At 42.7% G+C, this 19229-nt stretch overlaps 1 protein-coding gene and 1 long non-coding RNA gene across 3 annotated transcripts in view; both read right to left on the bottom strand.

Annotated features, from left to right (window-relative positions):
* The window catches only part of LOC308695881 (protein NLRC3-like), a 155665-nt gene extending 155262 nt beyond the window's left edge, over positions 1-403 (bottom strand). For both annotated transcript variants that reach the window (XM_081374141.1, XM_081374142.1), the window contains exon 1: positions 224-403. The gene's annotated coding sequence lies outside the window, so the exon portion shown is untranslated. The remainder of the gene's footprint in view (positions 1-223) is intronic.
* LOC308695899 overlaps positions 1-19229 on the bottom strand; it is a 670325-nt gene that overhangs the window by 537150 nt on the left and 113946 nt on the right. The window lies entirely within an intron of this gene.

Raw genomic sequence — 19229 nt, 5'->3', positions numbered from 1 at the left:
GAAATGGGAGAAAACTTTCAAAAACATGTTTGTTTTCAATAACCCTTTCTCAATAAAACCTTTTGTGTTTTAACTTCAAAAGATTGTAATTTCTGGCAGATTCTTCGTCTGTTTGAAGTAGCAGAATAACAGCCTTCTGTAACTTCACATTTGTCTCGCTTAATATACAATATAAATTTCCTAATAATTACAATGACTTTAATGGAGAATGTATTAAACTTACTTGCAGTCTTGTCCACTAAGGATCAAACACATAAATGGCCACGAGTGTTATTAGATTTAGTAGGCATTGTGCTAAACTGACATCTGTAGAAATGTTTTCTGGATCACTGATCAAAACAAATCCACTGAGTAACGGGTTTAGGTTTCATCGTGCTGTTACTTTCGTTTTCCTCTTCTTCGTGTGTTTTACAGGAGGGTTTGGAACAGCTGAACAGTTGCACACCGACACCTACTGCACTGGAGCGGGATATTATACCACATATATCTCTAAATCCTGTTTAAAACCTCTTAAATAGACATTTCAACAGTGCATCTGTTATATTCCCTGTTTCTGGACTATTATCTAAGATGCTGGATATTGTAAATGACTGATATCCTGAGGTTTGTATTTATTATACATTCAATCCTTTTGTTTTGTATTAGGACACAAATGATTCATGATTCAAAAATAGAGCTGGGCGATAATTAAACTCCTAAGTAAGCTACCTTTTAATTTAGGGCACAACATTTTATTTTATTTTTTTTCTAAAGTGTTTTTTTTTATTATATTGTTCTGGATTCTATGTTTTATGATTTAATACAAATGTATCATCAAATATGATGTCTGTATATGAGGGCTATCAACAGATGGCAATATCAAATATGGTGTCTTTTGAATTGAATTCAAACTTTCTTTTTAAATGTAATCAGACAGTTTCAGTGTGTATTTGACAGTAGTTTTTCTCAGATGAAACTGGGAAAAGCTTGTGAAGTGACTCTGGAGATGAAGATCATGTGGATTGTCATCATACAGTGAGACTGTGTGTGTGTGTGTGTGTGTGTGTGTGTGTGTGTGTGTGTGTGTGTGTGTGTGTGTGTGCGCGTGTGTGTGTGTGTGTGTGTGTGTGTGTGTGTGTGTGTGTGTGTGTGTGTGTGAGAGAGAGAGTCTGAGTGTTTGAGTTTGAGTCTAAGTGTGTGTGTGTGTGTGTGTGTGCGTGTGTGTGTGTGAGAGACAGAGCCGGACAGTAATGGAGTACATTTACTTGAGTACAGTACTTAAGTACAATTTTGAGGGATCTTTACTTTTCATTTTTGGGGAGTACTCATGACTTTACTCAAGTACATTTGAAAGGCAAATATTGTACTCTTTACTCCACTACATTTCTATCCATAACCGTGAGTACCCGTTACTTCTTCAAAAAAATAAATTAAAAGGAAAAAAGAAAAATCTCGGAAACCCTCAATTTGTTGTTTCCCTCTCAAACGTGATTGGATTGTGCAGGCGCCACTGATTGGGGCAGCCTATCAGCAATCACCTTCAGCTTTCCGCCAAAGTCAACTCCATGGTCAGATTTAGATAAGAGACGAAACCATGGATGAAACAATGGATGAAGACGCAGCAGGTCCATCCCGGGAATGTGCCAACCCGTGGCCCCACCTCGCCAGACTATTTAAAATTGTCTGAACAAGTTAATGATAGTTTTCGCTTCAAGTGTTTGCTGTGTTTACCAATGTAAGCACTGTGGCAGTAATAATGCAATATTTAGAAAATGTAGTCTTGTACTCTTGATACTCAAGTACTTTTAAAAACAAGTACTTCAGTACTTTTACTTAAGTAGACATCTGACTGTAGTACTTTTACTTGTACTTGAGTAAAATTTAGCAAGGGGTATCTGTACTTTTACTCAAGTAATGAAGCTGTGTACTCTGTCCACCTCTGGTGAGAGAGAGTCTGAGTTTGAGTTTGAGTCCAAGTGTGTGTGTGTGTGTGTGTGTGTGTGAGAGAGAGAGAGAGAGAGTGTGTGTGTGTGTGTGTGTGTGAGAGAGAGAGAGAGAGAGAGAGAGTCTGAGTGTGTGAGTTTGAGTCTAAGTGTGTGTGTGTGTGCGTTAGAGTCCTGCACAGGTTCGACAAATTTTGCTCAAACGGGTGAAAAATATCCAACTGTGTCGGATACGGGTGCGGGTCGGGTCAGACACGGGGGAAACACAGGTCTAAACACGGGTTTAAAACAATCACATGCAAACGTAAAAATATGCATACACATTGTAGAACACATCTAAAAATATATGCCTGTATTTCAAGTTGATAAAATAATTTAAAATCCACATCAGTTTATTTGTGCCCACGCGCCACGCCCTCCCAGGATCTATAACATTACCTACTTTCACTTTTAAAAATCCATCATAACTGCACGCGATCTGCAGTCGTCGAGATGGATGCTGAGGAGTTGAAGAAAAGAAAAGCTAGTGGAGATTGTAAAATTGTCGACAATACGTCATCAAAAATCAAGTCCAGTGTGTGGGAGAAATTTGGAGTTATCTGAAGAAAATATTGTGAAAGGCTATGCTTTTTGTGTTGGATAGCCGCAAATGTGGAACTTCATCGCCGAGGAAGCACGCAGATAAGGTAACAAACCAAGCAGTTGTGTTGAACAGTATTTTTCAAATTTAACACTGTTAAGTATGTGTGGTGTGCAGGGCGTGTTTGAACCCAAAATTGTCAGATGTATGCCACGCAATTTCGTCTAGCCTACATCTGACAATTTAGTGTTATAGCCGCGTCTGTTCGATTGGTAAAATGTTATAAGGCTACTCAGTTTTGTGGTAACGTTTGCCATGTTCTTCGTGTACTTGTCTTTTGACAGCTTCGGCTGAAGTTGTCCTTGTGTTAAAGCTGCTGTAGGGGTAACTTGTAAAAAAATATTTTTTTACATATTTGTTAAAACTGTCATTATGTCCTGACAGTAGAATATGAGACAGATAATCTGTGAAAAAATCAAGCTCCTCTGGCTCCTCCCAGTGGTCCTATTTCCATTTGCAGAAATACACCGCTCCCGGTCAGAAACAACCAATCAGAGCTGCGAGGAATGTCTTAGCAGTGTCAATCAAGCTCGTGTACGCGCTGACACACACCCCTCTCTTGCACAGCGCGTACCATCATTCAAACTCAAGATTGCCGGTGTGCCGCAGCTGTGCTAATGGTGGACAAACAACCAAAACTGCCAATTTCTCGAGTGGCACCTGCTCATACAACAAAGACAGGTAAACGGAAAAAGAACGATGACGATAAACAAGCCCGTCGGAGCCCATTGACTCAGTGTTAAAACTCTAGCCGCATAACAACATACAGATAAAATGTCACGCACTGTGCAAAGCAACAATTGAAACCTGCTAATTCACTGGCTTGTCATGTTGCTAAAATAATGTACTAGCAAACCTTATTTAGCATTACATATCGCTAGAATAATTATTTACATACTGCAACGTTAGTTACCGTTATCTTACTAGCTATTTATAGCCTAACTCATGGATTATTGCCTGCTCGTGTTGAAGCTGAAGTTCTGTTGACTGACGGTCCTGCTGATAATCCGTTGGCTGCTGGTATCTTCGTTTTTCCTCTGCTGTGCCGTGATTGCTGCCGTTCTCTGCTGCGCTGGGATTGCTGCCGTTCTCATCTGCGCTGGACTGCTGCCGCCTCTGCTGCGCTACAGATCGCTGCTGTTCTCCGCTGTGCTGCCCGGAGCTCTGCTTCGTCTGTCTTGGGCTGGTGGTGTTGTGGAGCACTGTCTAACAATACTGGGAATTTGATTCGTCTGTTCCCGGTTTGTTGGTGAGTGACGCCCTGTGTTAAGTTGTGTGCCTTGCCTCGTCTGGAGTTGAGATCTGTCTCACCTAAATTGAAGAGTTCCAGTCTGTCTACTGTAGTCATACCACTCTCATAACTAATATCTATTCACGAATTGCAGTGATCTAATTGAGTATTGCACGATTGATAGCTTTCCTAGTGTGGTGTTGTGTTTATGCTGTTTATCTATTGTGGAGATACTGGCAGCTCTTTCTTTTCTGTTTGTGTGAGTGTTGTGTTGATGCGCACGAGTGATTGACAGGTGGCCTGCTGTGTAGACGCCGCTACTTGGTGCGAGACGGATTTGCATTAGAGGAAACGCTTATGGACTGTGGGTGCCTAACTACGGACTTCCAGTGGATTTGTTAATGTGTTTTTTTTCGATGTCCAGCTTTTAAATTTGAGCGAGAGAGTGTGTGAGTGCACGGCGCGCTCTTTTCCCTTTATCATTGTAATCAGAGATTGTAATAAATATATTTTTATATTGAAACTGTTGTTTGGGTAATTCTGTTGTGTTGCTCCAACCAAACTAAAAGAACTTGCAAGTAAAAGATAAGGTTACTTTAATAGAGTCCCAGCTCTTTAATTGAGTGGCGTAGTCGGGCTACATTGCTTGTATCACATTTGGCAGTAGTCGGCAGGGTTTGGTTTGGAGCTTCACATACAGGTTATCTGAATTACATAGTTGTTTATAATTTTTATTTATTTATTATTATTTTGTTGTTTTGAACATGATGATGATGCCGATTTATGCGGGTGCACCTTGGATCCCTAAATTTAAAGGAGCGGGGGGCGATTTAAAATTTAGTGAATGGAAAGAACAAATTCAGAGTTTATTGCAAGCACGGGAGTTTAATGAACAACAAAAAGTCAGTATAGTGTTGGGGGCATTAACAGATGAAGCTAAACGGGAGGTTTGTGTTTTGGGGGATACAGACCGTGATACTGTAGCAAAAAATTTTAGATATTTAGACACCCTGTATGGAGATCAGGTCCCTGTGGCAAATTTGAGATTACAATTTTTTAGCTGCACACAAACTGCCAGTGAGAGTTTAAGAGCTTATGTTCTCAGGCTGCGGGAATTGTTCTGTAGACTAAGGAAGCGAGACCCAGATGGCCCTCTTGATGAAATTCACCTGTTAGACCAGCTTTTGATGGGACTCTGTAACGCAGAACTGAGGAGTACCATCAAAACCTATGCACGCCGTAATCCAGATGCCACTTTCAACACTGTATTGCAAGGGATCTTGTTGCTGGAAAGTGAACAGCGGCCTGGAGCTGGGCATGAAATTGTGGCACAAGCTGTGGGTGAGTCCTCTGTTCTTAAATCAGTAACAGGGAAGGATGACTGGGCTGAGACTTTTCGGCGGGACCTCCTCCTGGAGGTGAGGGGGCAGATGAATGTATTAATCCTCTGGGGTCTGGGCTGTTTTTGGGGCCCTTGAGATGTTCTGACATGCCCTGACATTTGTGCTTTTTTCAGTTGCTTATAAACATATTAATGGCAAAGGTGTAAATTCACTCTATATAGCACAAACAGGGCTACAATAATATGTGAGCCACGTGTATGTACATGTTTTCATTTTTTAGAGAATAATGTTTATGCATGGTTATTGAAAAAAATAAAAAATAAAATTTCTGAAATAAGGCCACAAAACACATACTAAATATGTGGCAATAAGACTTTTGACTAATGGATGTCCTCGCCTAGAGTTTTTTCTTCAAAATTATGTGAAAATAGTCTTGCTTTATCGTTCACATAAAACCATACATTGATTTAAATTGATGTAAAACAGGTTTTGCTTGGAAAGCCAATATACGAGGGGGGCGTGAACGAGGAGTGGTTTACACCTTAGAATACAATGTCCCACCCACTCTGCATAATTAGCCATTCATTCAGGTGTGACACTGACTGAGCCACAATGCAAGGACAAAAGATATTTAGAAGAAGACTTATATTGACCATTTAAGATTTTGCTTACATCTATCTTGTAAATATGTTTTGCTATTTTATTAAAAAGGTTACAATTACAACAATAATTACAATTTCAACAATATTTCAAGTGTACTCTTTCTTTGTAAAAAAAATTATTATAGGCCTACATTTTATCTATGTATTCATATTTCAGTCGATGTTTACTCATCTCAGTATAGCAATACAGTTTGCTAAAACATCATTCATTCACACACGCGATTTAAATTTAACTTCTGGCAAAGATGAAGTTGACGATAGGCTATTGACTCGCGATCTTCGCAGTAGGCTAGTGTTTTGGATGGTTTTGTTTAGAACCAGCTTTCTGGAAATATATTTCACGTTTTTTAGACATGTGAGGCGAGTAGGCTACGGTCTGGTTCATGATGATCTCCAGTTCAAGCACCTTATGTTGTGATTGCTAGCCTATATTTACTTTAAAGGTGCCTTGTGTAAAAATTGAGGTAAAAATATCCAAAAAATGAGCTACACGCATCAAAAGAATGAGAAGAAATAAGGGCGATGATGTCATTAAAAAAATGACAAGTTATAGTGCTACGGAGATATCAACCTAAATTAGCTTTAGCATTACTAGCCACGGCCCGACAGGTGTCGTAATACCAGTTTCGGCCATGGGAGGCGGTATGCGGGCAACATAACCACCAGCCAAACTGCAATACACGAATAACTCGCACGGATTGTGGGCGTACTTGAACCTGATGTCAATCAAGTGGAAAGTACAGCCCACTACTTCGTTTCAAGTTCAGGGAAGAGAGCGGAAAAATGGCTGAAGCCCTAGGCAAGAGACCATTACCACCACCACAACCACCCGCTGCAGGGAAAAAACCACGCTCGGAGTCACAAATACAATCAGATAAAAAACGGAACAGAACTAGAGTTAACCTTGGGACTGCTTTCCATCGCTGGAGGCAACTGATGGACACGAAAGAAATGAGGTTCGACTCCGAACTTGCAACATTTCTTTTGGATTGGTAAGTAAGATGCTGTTAGTATTTCGCTAGAAGTTTGTTTTATATGTTTGTGTAGTTTTTTCGGGAAGTTATAACATAGAAATGTATCGAAGGCTGTTCGATAAACGTGCTAATGTTAGCGATGGCTAACCGTAGCCTATCTGTGAGCGTTTGATAGTTAGCTCTAACTTACCCACAGATACGATCCGGTTTTCACCTGTTATCCAAGTTACCACAGCCCGTCTCTAGCAAGCTGATGCTAAAATGTAACATTAGCTAAGAAGCTTGAAATGTCATTGATGATAATGGACGCACGAAACGTAATGGAAAACATTACAAGGTGTGATGAGACGCAATGTTTTTTGGTGACTAATGATAACTTTGCTAGAAGAGGTATTGCTAATGAAAATCAAACTTGATATATGCTGGTAAATAAGTATCAGGCGGACAGCATACGTAACACTCTAAATAGATGTTGTCCCTAGTTTCACTTGTATATGTGCAGCTAAGAATACTAAATAATTTTTAACTAAACTACAACTACAACAGTTTTGACGATGTTAGGTAAAGTGATGGTGAAGTTATGCCGTGGCGATCGACTGGCCAGCTGATTTTGTGATCTGAGACTAGTTCTGGCATTAGGCATAACATTTGTACCTGCAGTGTTGAACTGTGTTTTTTTTTTTTTAGGTATGAAGGACCACTGTCATCCACTCCCATGAAAAAACGCCCAGTACTGACAGATCTCACTCTAACGAGCATCGGCTCAAGTGATTCTGATAACTGAGTGTGCCTGACTTGTTTCAGGTCCTACTTTGCCCATGTTTCCTCACAGGCATGGTTTACTGTGAACTAGATGTCATTATCATGACTAATTGAAAAGTTCACATTTCTGCCACAGACTGTAATGTCACATTACCTTTTTATTATTTGGTCCACTCAATTTTTTGTGTTCAACCTGTTACAGAGACAAGCATACCTCAGAAAAGGCCCGCAAGGGCTCGGCAGAAGAATTGGCCAGGCTTGAGTGCAGGTAGGTCATAATGTGCACTGTGATTGCAGGTTCTTCTAAGAGCTTTTCAGTGTTACTTCTTTCTGATTTTGTGTTAATTTAATATTCTATCTTATATAATGCTGTTTCTAAGCCTTGGTGAAATGAGCATTGGTGCGGAGGAACATCTGGATGAACAAGCCATCAATGACTTGAGGAATAGCACGTGAGTATTTTGATCAGCGGAGTTGATGTCACTGAAGAATGTTTTCTCAGTGTATATTATGTTATTGACTGTTCTGTCTCATCAGGATTGACTGGGCAGTTAACCCTCCACCTGTAAAGGCATCAGATACTGATGATGAGGAGCAGGACAGCTCTGATGAAGAGTACATCCCTCCACCTTCTCTTCGGTAAGTTTCCTAATGTCTCTTGTACTGCAACTTAATACTACCATCAAGTCACATATGTATAGCTTAGTATTCTTGGCTCACCATCTCAGCCACACTCTGGTATTCTGTTCACCTTATTCTGACACAAGCATTTTATTTTTTTTCCCTTCCGTGTATGTGTATAAACTTCCGTTCTGACACTGGCGTTCATACACATCCATTCTATTTTCATGAAATGTGATGGGAAAACTCCTCACACTAACAATTGAAACACAGGTTTTACTGTTGAAAACAGCCTGGTTGTTCTGGTGACCTACTCTACAAACTTGTTTTATTATGGAGGCACAACTTTATAAAAAGACAACTTATATCAGACAGTTGAAACGACTACCATCACTAATTCATTCCAATGCATTGCCCAATTGGATGTTCCGAGACAAAGTGTCATGTCAGCCCCCATGTTTGCATGCGGAATAAGGTGAATAGGTGAAATTTTTCATGCGTCAGCTATGATGTTAATAAAAGGAATCACATGCCAGTTCTTCTCTCCACAACATTGTGAGACAGAGTAGCTCCTTCAGACACTGCCTTGCAATGAAAATGTTTGTTCACATGTTTTTGGTAACATATCTATGTTTGTTCTGTTTGACTGAAACAGGTTGGGTGGAGCTTTACCAAATGTTCCAAACTTTGATGCGCTGCCAGTCATTGGTTTGGAAGAGACTGTACATGACCTCACTGCAGATTTTGAGTCTGAACCATCTACAGATCCTGACAGCTCCACTGCCTCACCAGCTGATTCAAATGTGCCAACTGTACAGAAGGCAGAGGACATTGTTGGTGCCAAGACATCGATTGTGTATGATGACTGCTTGAAGTACCTTGCGGCCTTTGTTACACCACCGGTGAAACGGTGCACAGCAAAAAATGTGACCGGTGCAACATGCCAACGCCATCCACCATTCCTGGTGAACATCAAAGGGAAAGGCACTGCAAGCATGTTAGAATGGGTATGTGACACTTTTGTTATGACAATAAATATGTGAATGTACACTTCAAATGGACACAAACATGTACCCTTACCTCTAAATGTTTTTAAGAAAAAGTTAACTGGTACAAAAACTACTATAGCTGTTATATAAGTCTATCTGTTCTTATCATTAGAGCTGTGCTGATGACACGTACTGTGTGGCGATGGGTTTCACAGCCCTTGATGAAGTACGGACTCCAGGCTGGAGACTTTATGCTGAGCACCAACATCCTGCTATCAGGAAACAACTACGCTAAAACTGCACTGCTATTTAGATTTATGAACATGGGCATTTTTGGCCCAAACTATTTTTTCTCCATCCAAGACACGTACTGTGTTGACTCCAGGACAAAGATGTTGTTGTCCTTGGTTAGTGATACACATACAGTTTATCTTTCTAGAAATTATGTTGCAGTATTTTTATCTAACACAAACTCTCTTGTCCTACACATCTAGCTGATGGCAGAAACGACACTCCGGGTCACTGTGCGCAGTACTGTAGTTACACTACAATGGAACACGACACATTGGAGATCATCAGTGTAGTCACAGTAGACAAAAGACAAACCGACAGACGGTCTGCCATGATGGAGAAGGAGGCCTTCATCTTAACTATGGATCAACTGGTCACTGAAGTTAAACTGGTCGAAATCTGCACAGATGCCCACTCACAGATTGGTGCCCTGATGGGTGAGTTTATATCCACATGTCCTAGCTGTTACTTGACATGTAGTCAACATTTGACTTATTTCCATCTCTGCATGTACATGTTTTGTAGATCCTGTAAAGGGGAGGTACAAGGACCATAGGATTCATCACAGTTTAGATTTTAATCCTTATACCCAGGCAGCCCAGGTAAAAGAACTGTCTGTCTTACTCCTTTGGCTGAAAGATATCGTAAATCACTTCTGGTGGTCCTGCAAAACAGCCGACTCCTATGAAGAGTTCCTGGTAAGTTTTGTGTCATTTCTCCCTTTTAATTTCCCAAATCTTATTGTAAATTAACCTTATAAATAAGCCATCGCACTTGTGTACTGCCCACTGATACAGTGGGTCCCATTTAGAAGTGGCCACTTCATTCACGCTTTCCGTGATTTACGCAGCTGTGTGAAATGTATTACAACTAATAACGTACAACGTATTACAACTTATAATGTATTACAACATATAACGTACAACTTACATCATATTATTTGTGGTTGTTTGGGTCATTGCAGCTTCACTGGGGAAATATAAATAAAAGACACATGAGGTCCCGTGAGAATCACGCGTGAAACTGGACAATTCCAAGTGGTACCCACTGTAATTGTTGTTTCTTTTTATGTTGTGTATTACAATTGTAGACACTGTGGGCAGGCCTTTTACATCATGTCTGCAACGAGCATGAGTGGGCTATGGGCAGCTGTAAACATGGGCAGCTGGCAGACTCGGAGAAACAATGGATTCAAAGAGACTCTAAAGCACACAAGGCTCTTGTGGAGATAATCCTCAAGAAACGATGGTTGAAGGATGTGCACAAATACCTGCGCTTTAGGTATGTGTGGGATTTGGGGTGAAATTGTTCATTTGACCAACAACTGCTCAGTTCTGCTTAGCTGTCGTAATTTTTTTCTGTTTTAATTTCATTACAGATCAACGGCAGACCTCGAATCCTTTCAAAACCATATATTAATGTATGTCAGCAAGCGCTTTGCCTTCAGTCCACCGGTGTACGAAGCACGAGTCCTCCTGGCAGCCCTGGACTATAACTACCATCGGGACCGACCAACTCAGAAGAGGGCAGATGGTACTGAGATGTAAGTATCACAAGAACTACTGAAATCTTTCTTGTTACTTGTCTCCATGTTTTTCTTTAACAACAATATACCCCCCCTATTTTCAGGTACAGACGAGTGTACAAGAAGAATGCTAAACAGTACAGTGTCTATGCGCGCAAGACTCCCAAAACCTACAGCTACATTGGGGAACTACAGACGCTGGTGGTGAGATGTAGGCTGGAGAGTGTCTCTGGAATGCCCAGGACAAGAACCCTAAGGCCAGATGACCCACGAAGGCTTGGTTTACTTCCACCTGTACCATCCCCACCAACGGCAGAGCTTGTACAAAGACAAGTCAAGAGAGGACTAGGTATGCAAAAATTAGCTCCTGTTTATTGTTTGGGTGTGTACAAGCAAACATACCACTGGTTAATGGCTGTAGTTGAATGAATGTCCTTCTCTTTCAGATAGCAATGTTAAAACTGGCATAACATATGTACCTCAGTGACATGTGTAGTAAATTAATGCAAAATAGTAGGATCTTGTGGATCCTGACACTGACTATGACCTGATTTTGGTTTGAGGAAGAAAAGTAGGTTTTCCTGTTTGACCAATCAATCAAGCATAATTACAAGGAAATGTTTTGTATGTTTTAGGGCCTGACTTACAGTCGAGTTCTCCCCAGTGAAGCCAGAATTGCAGCATCCAGTTTATGCATAGGTGAGTGAAATGCACTCTGTCAGTTTGCTTCATTTTTGTCTGACAAGTACAATGTAGTTACAATCTTCCTCTGAGGAAAAGGTGCATTCTTCCTCGCTGTCCAGAATCATCTGAAGGGCGTCTTTATTACCGGAGAAGCGTGTCATACTCAAAACGCGATGAACTATCAGTAAGTCTGATGAAGAAACTGTGTTTTTATGGCATTGATCGGGGGGCGTATGCGATGCATACTAGATCACCTAACTATTTACATGTGAATCTCGCCGGGGGCGGGGCGGCCGCAGCTCATTTAGAGATAATGAAGGGAGAAGGAAAAACGGTACCTCTCCTTGCTTTCAAACGGATTACATGAGTTGAAAACATTTGTTTTTTATATTTTTTAAAAGAAGAGATTTCAAGCTTCATAAAGACATATCTCACGTGCCTGTGTGAGAAGTATTCGCTGAGTTATGATTCATTTTCGGACGCGTTTCAGAATGGACTACACTGACAGAGAGAAGGCAGAACTCGCTTCGTGTTTATTTTTCTTTATTTGGCGAAAAGCACAACACTTTGTTTTTATTGTGAGTATACACAAAAATAATACACATTTAACAGAATCGATTGATGTATGAAACTCCTATGGAAAATCAAAGTCAACAGAGTATTTATGAGTTTCTTTTACACTGATAAAAAAAAAGCGAGCTGGTATCGCCGGCGATACCGTCGACCTCAGGGGGTTAAGACAAGAAATGACCCGGCAGTTACAACCCGCTGCAGGTGAGTCTATACGATACTCACAATACCCTAATCAGCCGCCACTCAGGAGGAGGTTCCAGTCTTACACATCTAACACCTGGGCTGCAGACGGTAAGCCTATTTGCCGCCAGTGTGGCCGCACCGGACATATTGCCAGGTTCTGTAGACCCCCATCCGAGTCTAATGCTGATTAAAACTAGTTTGTCCTGCTACTGAGGCCCAAGTAGCAGGGAATTTGGGGGAAGCAGGACAAAGGGCCGTATTTGTAGGTGACTGCCCCAAGGTTGAGGTTAAAGTAAATGGTGTGTCCCTAATTGGACTATGTAACAAATACGACTTGGGTAAATGTGAATTAGCTCAAGGATATAGGGAATTTTGGAAATATTAATAATTATAACTCATGGTCATAATAATTCAGAAATCGCATGTAAATTTATTTTATCAATTGTCGAGATTACCTTGTTCTGTAACTGGTTTGGTCATCAGTCATTCGTCCAGCGAATAAATGTGAGATTATCACAGTTAAGAAGGGGTATCCCTTTACAAACTCCAAGAAAGTTTTATCTTCTGGCCACGAACATCAAACTTTCTGAGTTTATGAATTAAGAACTACTCAATGTAGTCTACAATATCGAGCTTTGTAGCTTAGATCTTTTAGTTTCAGTGACTTATAAGGTGGGTTTTCAAACACAGAGACAGTGAAAAGTATTAATGAATTTTAATAAATGTAAGACTAGAGATTATATGGGCTACGAATATAAACGTACGTAAAAATGCAAACAATAAACACAAACAAACATTTAACCAAACAATAACATACGTGATCAGAATAAAATGAAATGAAAGAAAGAAAGAAAGAAAGAAAGAAAGAAAGAAAGAAAGAAAGAGAAGGGAAAAGCTAGTAATTATTACATACAGAAACCTAAGTTCACGAGACACCTGGAACAGCTTTTTATAAATTAATATACTTGCAAGTTTGTCTTCTGTTCGGGTGATGCTGAGAGGCAGGAAAGCGCGGACGGTGTCCTGTTTCTGCTGCGTCTTCCGGTGTCGCAGGAAGTTTAAAAAGGCTCACTGAATGTAATGTTACCGAGAAAGTTCAGATTCATCTCCCGGGACGGGAGAGGTTGCAAATCTTGGTTGCAAAGGACGCAGCTACGACTCGAACATGTGTTCGTTCGATAGAGAAGGCCTGGGCCTCCTTCAGATGTTCCTTGGAGAAGCGCTGCGCCGGGGAGAAGAGGAGGAGGTCAGAGCGATCGATGAGAGAAGAGAGAGAGGAAACTGAAGGTTTGGACTTTTATCAGTGTCCCATGTACCGTCCCCTTCTTCGTGGAGGACGAATCATCTGTCGAGATTTTTCTAGCGGGAAGATCCCTTTGTTCGTTTGGAACGGTCTCCTGGCTCGAGTTACAGTGACGATTGACTTAAGTCTTTCAGTTCCAGAAATATGAATTGTGTAAACAATGTATATTACTGCATTCTGCTATTGGAATTCGACTCTGTTAGATTGAGAGAATTACAGAGATATCAAACGCATCACATGAAGGTTGTAAAAATGCGAAGTTACAGGAGATATGCAGAATTACACACATTTAAAGTTTTGATTACCACATGACAAAATCGTAGACACCCCAATATGACATGGTCATAACAAAAGGCACCTCAGAAATATATCAACATTTTGGTAATGGCCTATGTGGGTAAGTCAATGGAAAATCTGTGTGTGTGTGTGGTGCGTTTGGGACGTGACTCGCTTGGAATGTCCGCTTTCCTGGGTCGTAAAGTTTTATGGTCTGAGGTAGGGTTACAAAACCATGATTTTATTTGAGACCCTAAATTGGGAGAAACATTCTTTCGATAGACACTTAGAATTCAAAACTGCACATTAGAAACCACACCTCTATTATAAGGTAAACTAACCACACATGCATAATGGAATTGTACATATATTTAAAATAAATATTGCTTATCCTGAGTTACACACAAAGGTTGGTCTCTTGGTGTGTGTGTGTGTGTGTGTGTGTGTGTGTGTGTGTGTGTGTGTGTGTGTGTCTGGAATGTCTCGAGTCTATAAAGTCACGTGATTCAAAGGCATGGGGGTTTTAGAGGGGATTCTTCAAAAAACAGGGTTCCTTTTGTGACTCAAATGTCCCTCTGGGGAGCCACAAAGATGCAATTTTGACTGTTCATGGTAGACTTAGAGGCACCATGAACAGACTATTGTCTAAGGAGACAACGAAGGATGTGTTTGGAGACCAGGATTTACTAATTTGAACAGCATGTGACCGCATGTCAGTCATTGTCGCTGCAACTAATTGACACTGGTTCACAAGTGACATTAATGCGACAGAGTGTATTCGACCAACACTACCCAGCAGATGCCCTATCATATGGTGCGGCCCCCAACAAATTGACACTCAGAGCGGCTAATGGGTTATCCATCCCTTATCAAGGCTATGTGGTGATGGATTTTGAAATAGGAGGTGCTAATATTTCAGGGAGGGGGGTTGTTATTGTAGCCGATCATTGTCTAACTGCTCCATTACTGATTGGTATGAATGTTATTACAACCTGCTGGCATGACTTACTTAATCGACCAGATGGCCTAAAGACTGTGTTTCAGGATCAAGGGACAAGGAAAGCCTGGACGGGTGCATTTGCTGTGTGCCAACGGACAGTTGTCGTCGGGGGGGAAGATGGATACATGGGGTTTGTACGTCCAGCAAGCCGCAGGGGCCTAACCGTTCCAGCCAGAAGTGAGGTGGTGGTCTGGGGGCGTGCGCGGATGGGCCCGAGGGGGCAGGACTACTGTGGCCTGATTGAAGCGCTGCCTGAGCTAGGGTCTTTTTCTGTGGCAAAGACTTTTGCATTCGTCAAACATGGCGGACTTCCTATTCGTATCCAGAATGTGACCTCTTACCCTGTCTTTATAGGCCGCTACCAGAAGTTGGCGAAAGTTTTTCATGTTGACCGTGCTGATGTTCATGGCCAGACAGATCAAAGCCTGACTGTGCAAGATGATGGAACTGTCGCAGTGGAAATTGTGGAGGCTGGAGATGGAGGACCAGTGGAACCACCTGTCGAGGTATTAGGAGATTTACAAGGCAGAGATGACTTGACTGAACAACAGAAGCAAGACTTTAAAGCGCTCCTACAAAGGTGGGTCAGGGTGTTTGCCCTCCATGAGGATGACTTTGGGCATACTGATGCGGTACAGCACCAAATCCACACTAGTGATGCGCCCCCAGTAAGAGAAAAATATCGCCCTCTACCACCTATGATGTACCAAGAAATGCGTGCCTTGTTAGCCGATATGTTAGAGAAGAAGGTTATTCAGCCAAGCTCCAGCCTGACTCATAAAGATGCCTTTCCGCTGCCCCGTATAGAGGAGACCTTAACCTCCCTGACTCAAGCCTCCTGGTTCACCACACTTGACTTGGCTAGTGGTTATTGGCAGGTCGGAGTCGACCCCCAAGACAGACCCAAGACTGCCTTCACCACCCCACTAGGTCTATACGAGTTTCAGAGGATGCCATTTGGCCTCTGCAATGCTCCAGCGACGTTCCAGCGGCTTATGCAGCAATGCTTGAGTGGCCAAATCACTGACTCTGTACTTGTTTATTTGGATGATATTATTGTCTATTCCCCAGATTTTTCCTCCCATTTACGCCACCTGGAGGCTGTCTTTGAGCGACTGCAACATCATGGGCTCAAGCTGAAGGTAGAGAAGTGCCAGCTGCTACGGAGGGAAGTAAGATTCCTGGGCCATGTGGTTACTGGAGAGGGAGTGAAACCAGACCCTACCAAGGTTACTGCTGTGACTGAATGGCGGGCTCCAACAACAATCAGAGAGGTACGTGCTTTCTTGGGCCTAGCAGGCTACTATCGCCGTTTTATTGCCAACTTTGCAAAGATAGCACGCCCCTTGAATGCCCTCTTAATTGGAGCCCCTGCAGATAAGAGAACAGGATCTCGTCAGATCTCTTGGTCCGGTGAGTGTCAACAAGCCTTTGACCGTCTAAAAACTGCTTTAACCGAGGCCCCTATCTTAGCCTACGCTGACTATGCAGAACCTTTTGTGTTATACACTGACGCGAGCCATGCTGGTCTGGGGGCTGTTTTAGCCCAGCTACAGGGTGGGCGCGAGTGAGTTGTGGCCTATGCCAGCAGGAGCCTGCATCCTAGTGAGAAGAACGATGCTAACTACAGCTCCTTCACATTGGAATTGCTAGCTTTAAAGTGGGCCATAGTAGAAAAATTTAAAGACTACCTGATGGGGGCCAAAGTGATTGTTTACACCGATAATAATCCTGTAGCCCACTTGCAGACTGCCCATCTGGGGGCCACAGAACAAAGGTGGGTAGCCCAACTAGCTGCCTTTGACTACCATGTGAAGTATAGTTCGGGTAGGGAAAATGCTAATGCAGATGCCCTTTCCAGAGTACCTGTCGAAGCCCCTCTAGGTACTGATGTGACTAACGTGGCAGCTATGGCAGATGTACAATCAATAGAAGGGCTGTCGATGGATGACTGGCGAGCCAAACAGTTTGAGGACAAGGACTTGGACCAAGTGCGGAGGTATGTGGAAAGTGGGAAGTTTCCAATGGGGCAAGAGTGGTGAGCTGCTCCGCTTGGGGTGAAACAGCTGCTGCAACAGAGGGTAAGGCTGGTGATGTGGGATGGGGTTCTGTGTCTTCGAGTCACTGACTACAACACTCATGAAGTTTGCCTCCAGATTGTCTGCCCTACTCAACAACGCAAAGAGGTGTGGGAGAAACATCATAATGCTGTTGGACACTTGGGCGTGGAGAGAACTATAGGCTGTCTACGTCGACACTTCTTTTGGCCAGGTATGCAGACTCAGGTCCAACAATACCACTCCCTGTGTCCCCATTGCCAGGTGAAAAAAATGTATACTGTGCCTAAAGCACCCCTAAAGCCCATTACTGTGTCCTTCCCCCTTGAGGTCAGTGAGCTAGACTTCTTTTCTTAGGGAGGCCCCATGACCAATATTGAAAACATTTTAGTAATGACAGATATGTTCAGCCGCTATGCCTGGGCTATCCCCACAAGAGATCAGAGGGCGAGGACTACCGCTAGGGTCCTGTGGCAAGCAGTTATACAGACCTTTGGGTGCCCGATGAGATTCCATTCGGACCAAGGCCCAAATTTCGAATCCCAGCTGGTGGCCGAACTATGTAGCCTTTATGGCATCTCTAAGAGCAGGACAACCCCGTACCACCCCCAGTGAGCGACTTAACCAGACACTCCTGAGCATGCTGCGGACCTTGGAGGATGAAAAGCAAGGGCACTGGCCTGAACATCTCCCTGCCCTTGTCCAAGCTTACAATGCCACCTTACACAGCTCAACAGGGTACGCCCCTTCGTACCTGATGTTTGGACGCCATGTCCGATTGCCTGTGGATGTAGCCCTGGGCGTAGAGAACCAGCATGCCCGATATAGCTGGGACAGTTGGGTGGGGGAACACCACCAACACCTGTTGTATGCATACTCTTTAGCAGCTAAGTCTATGGGCCAGGCTGCAGAGCAGTATAAAAGACAATATGACCGCAAGGCCAAGTCACTTCCTTTAGCTCTTGGGGAACGGGTGTGGCGAAGGAATAGGCGAGATGGGGGAAAGGGTAAGCTCTGTGGCAAGTGGGATCCAGAGCCTTATGTAGTGGTAGAACAGCTGAATGAAGAGGGTTTAACCTATCATGTTAAATCTGAGCGCACAGGGAAAGAGAGGGTTCTGCATAGAAATTCTCTTAAACCTTGTATCAATCCACCCCAAGGTGCCCTCGCATTGCATCCTGAGCTGCCAGTATCTCCTGTTTGTGAACCCCAACCTCTGATGTATGTACCATGGGTAGACCCTCCTGTCCCAGATGAACCAGGTAATGATGTGGCCCCAAGGAGGTCTGTCCGTTTCAATATGGGACAGCCCCCAGCGAGATATAGAGACACTTAGACACTTTTGATACCTATGGTTGTCAAGGACTACTGAGGGGAGGGGGTGTAGCATATTTCGGGGTTGTCAGGGACTGCCAACGTTAAAGAGTGGGGGGATGTCATATGGAGAGATTATGGTCTATTTTATTTCATGTGTTTCTTGTGTGTATTTGGCACTGTTTGTTTTTTCTTTTCTTATTTGATTTGGTGTTTTTGTTGTGATTTTACTTTATTATTCACGTTATTATTTTGTGACTGTTGACCATGATTTAGAATGTAGGGTAACGTCCCCGTATTTTCCGGGAAGTCTGGATCACAGCTGATTAGCCGATGGACAGCTGTTGGTAATTGCTATGTCAAATCACAGACGGTTCAAAAAGGCGAAGGAACTGAAAACAGTGTGTCTGTGATCCCGTGAACTCTGTTGTGCAGCTCTGTTCTCCACATTTTTATTGCTGGACGGTAGTCGTGATTGTTTTTATTTCCCTGCCCTGATTGTTGCATGGATTATTGTCTGCTCGTGTTGAAGCTGAAGTTCTGTTGACTGATGGTCCTGCTGATAATCCGTAGGCTGCTCGTATCTTCGTTTTTCCTCTGCTGCGCCGTGAATGCTGCCGTTCTCATCTGCGCTGGACTGCTGCCGCCTCTGCTGCGCTACAGATCGCTGTTGTTCTCCGCTGTGCTGCCCGGAGCTCTGCTTCGTCTGTCTTGGGCTGGTGGTGTTGTAACAATACTGGAAATTTGATTCGTCTGTTCCCGGTTTATTGGTGAGTGACGCCCTGTGTTAAGTTGTGTGCCTTGCCTCGTCTGGAGCTGAGATCTGTCTCACCTAAATTGAAGAGTTCCAGTCTGTCTACTGTAGTCATACCACTCTCA

The sequence above is a fragment of the Scardinius erythrophthalmus genome (genome assembly GCF_964197995.2).
Source record: "Scardinius erythrophthalmus genome assembly, chromosome: 9".
NCBI lineage: Eukaryota > Metazoa > Chordata > Actinopteri > Cypriniformes > Leuciscidae > Scardinius > Scardinius erythrophthalmus.
The sequence above is the reverse complement of the archived record's forward strand: the minus strand, read 5'-3'. Positions and strand labels throughout refer to the sequence as shown.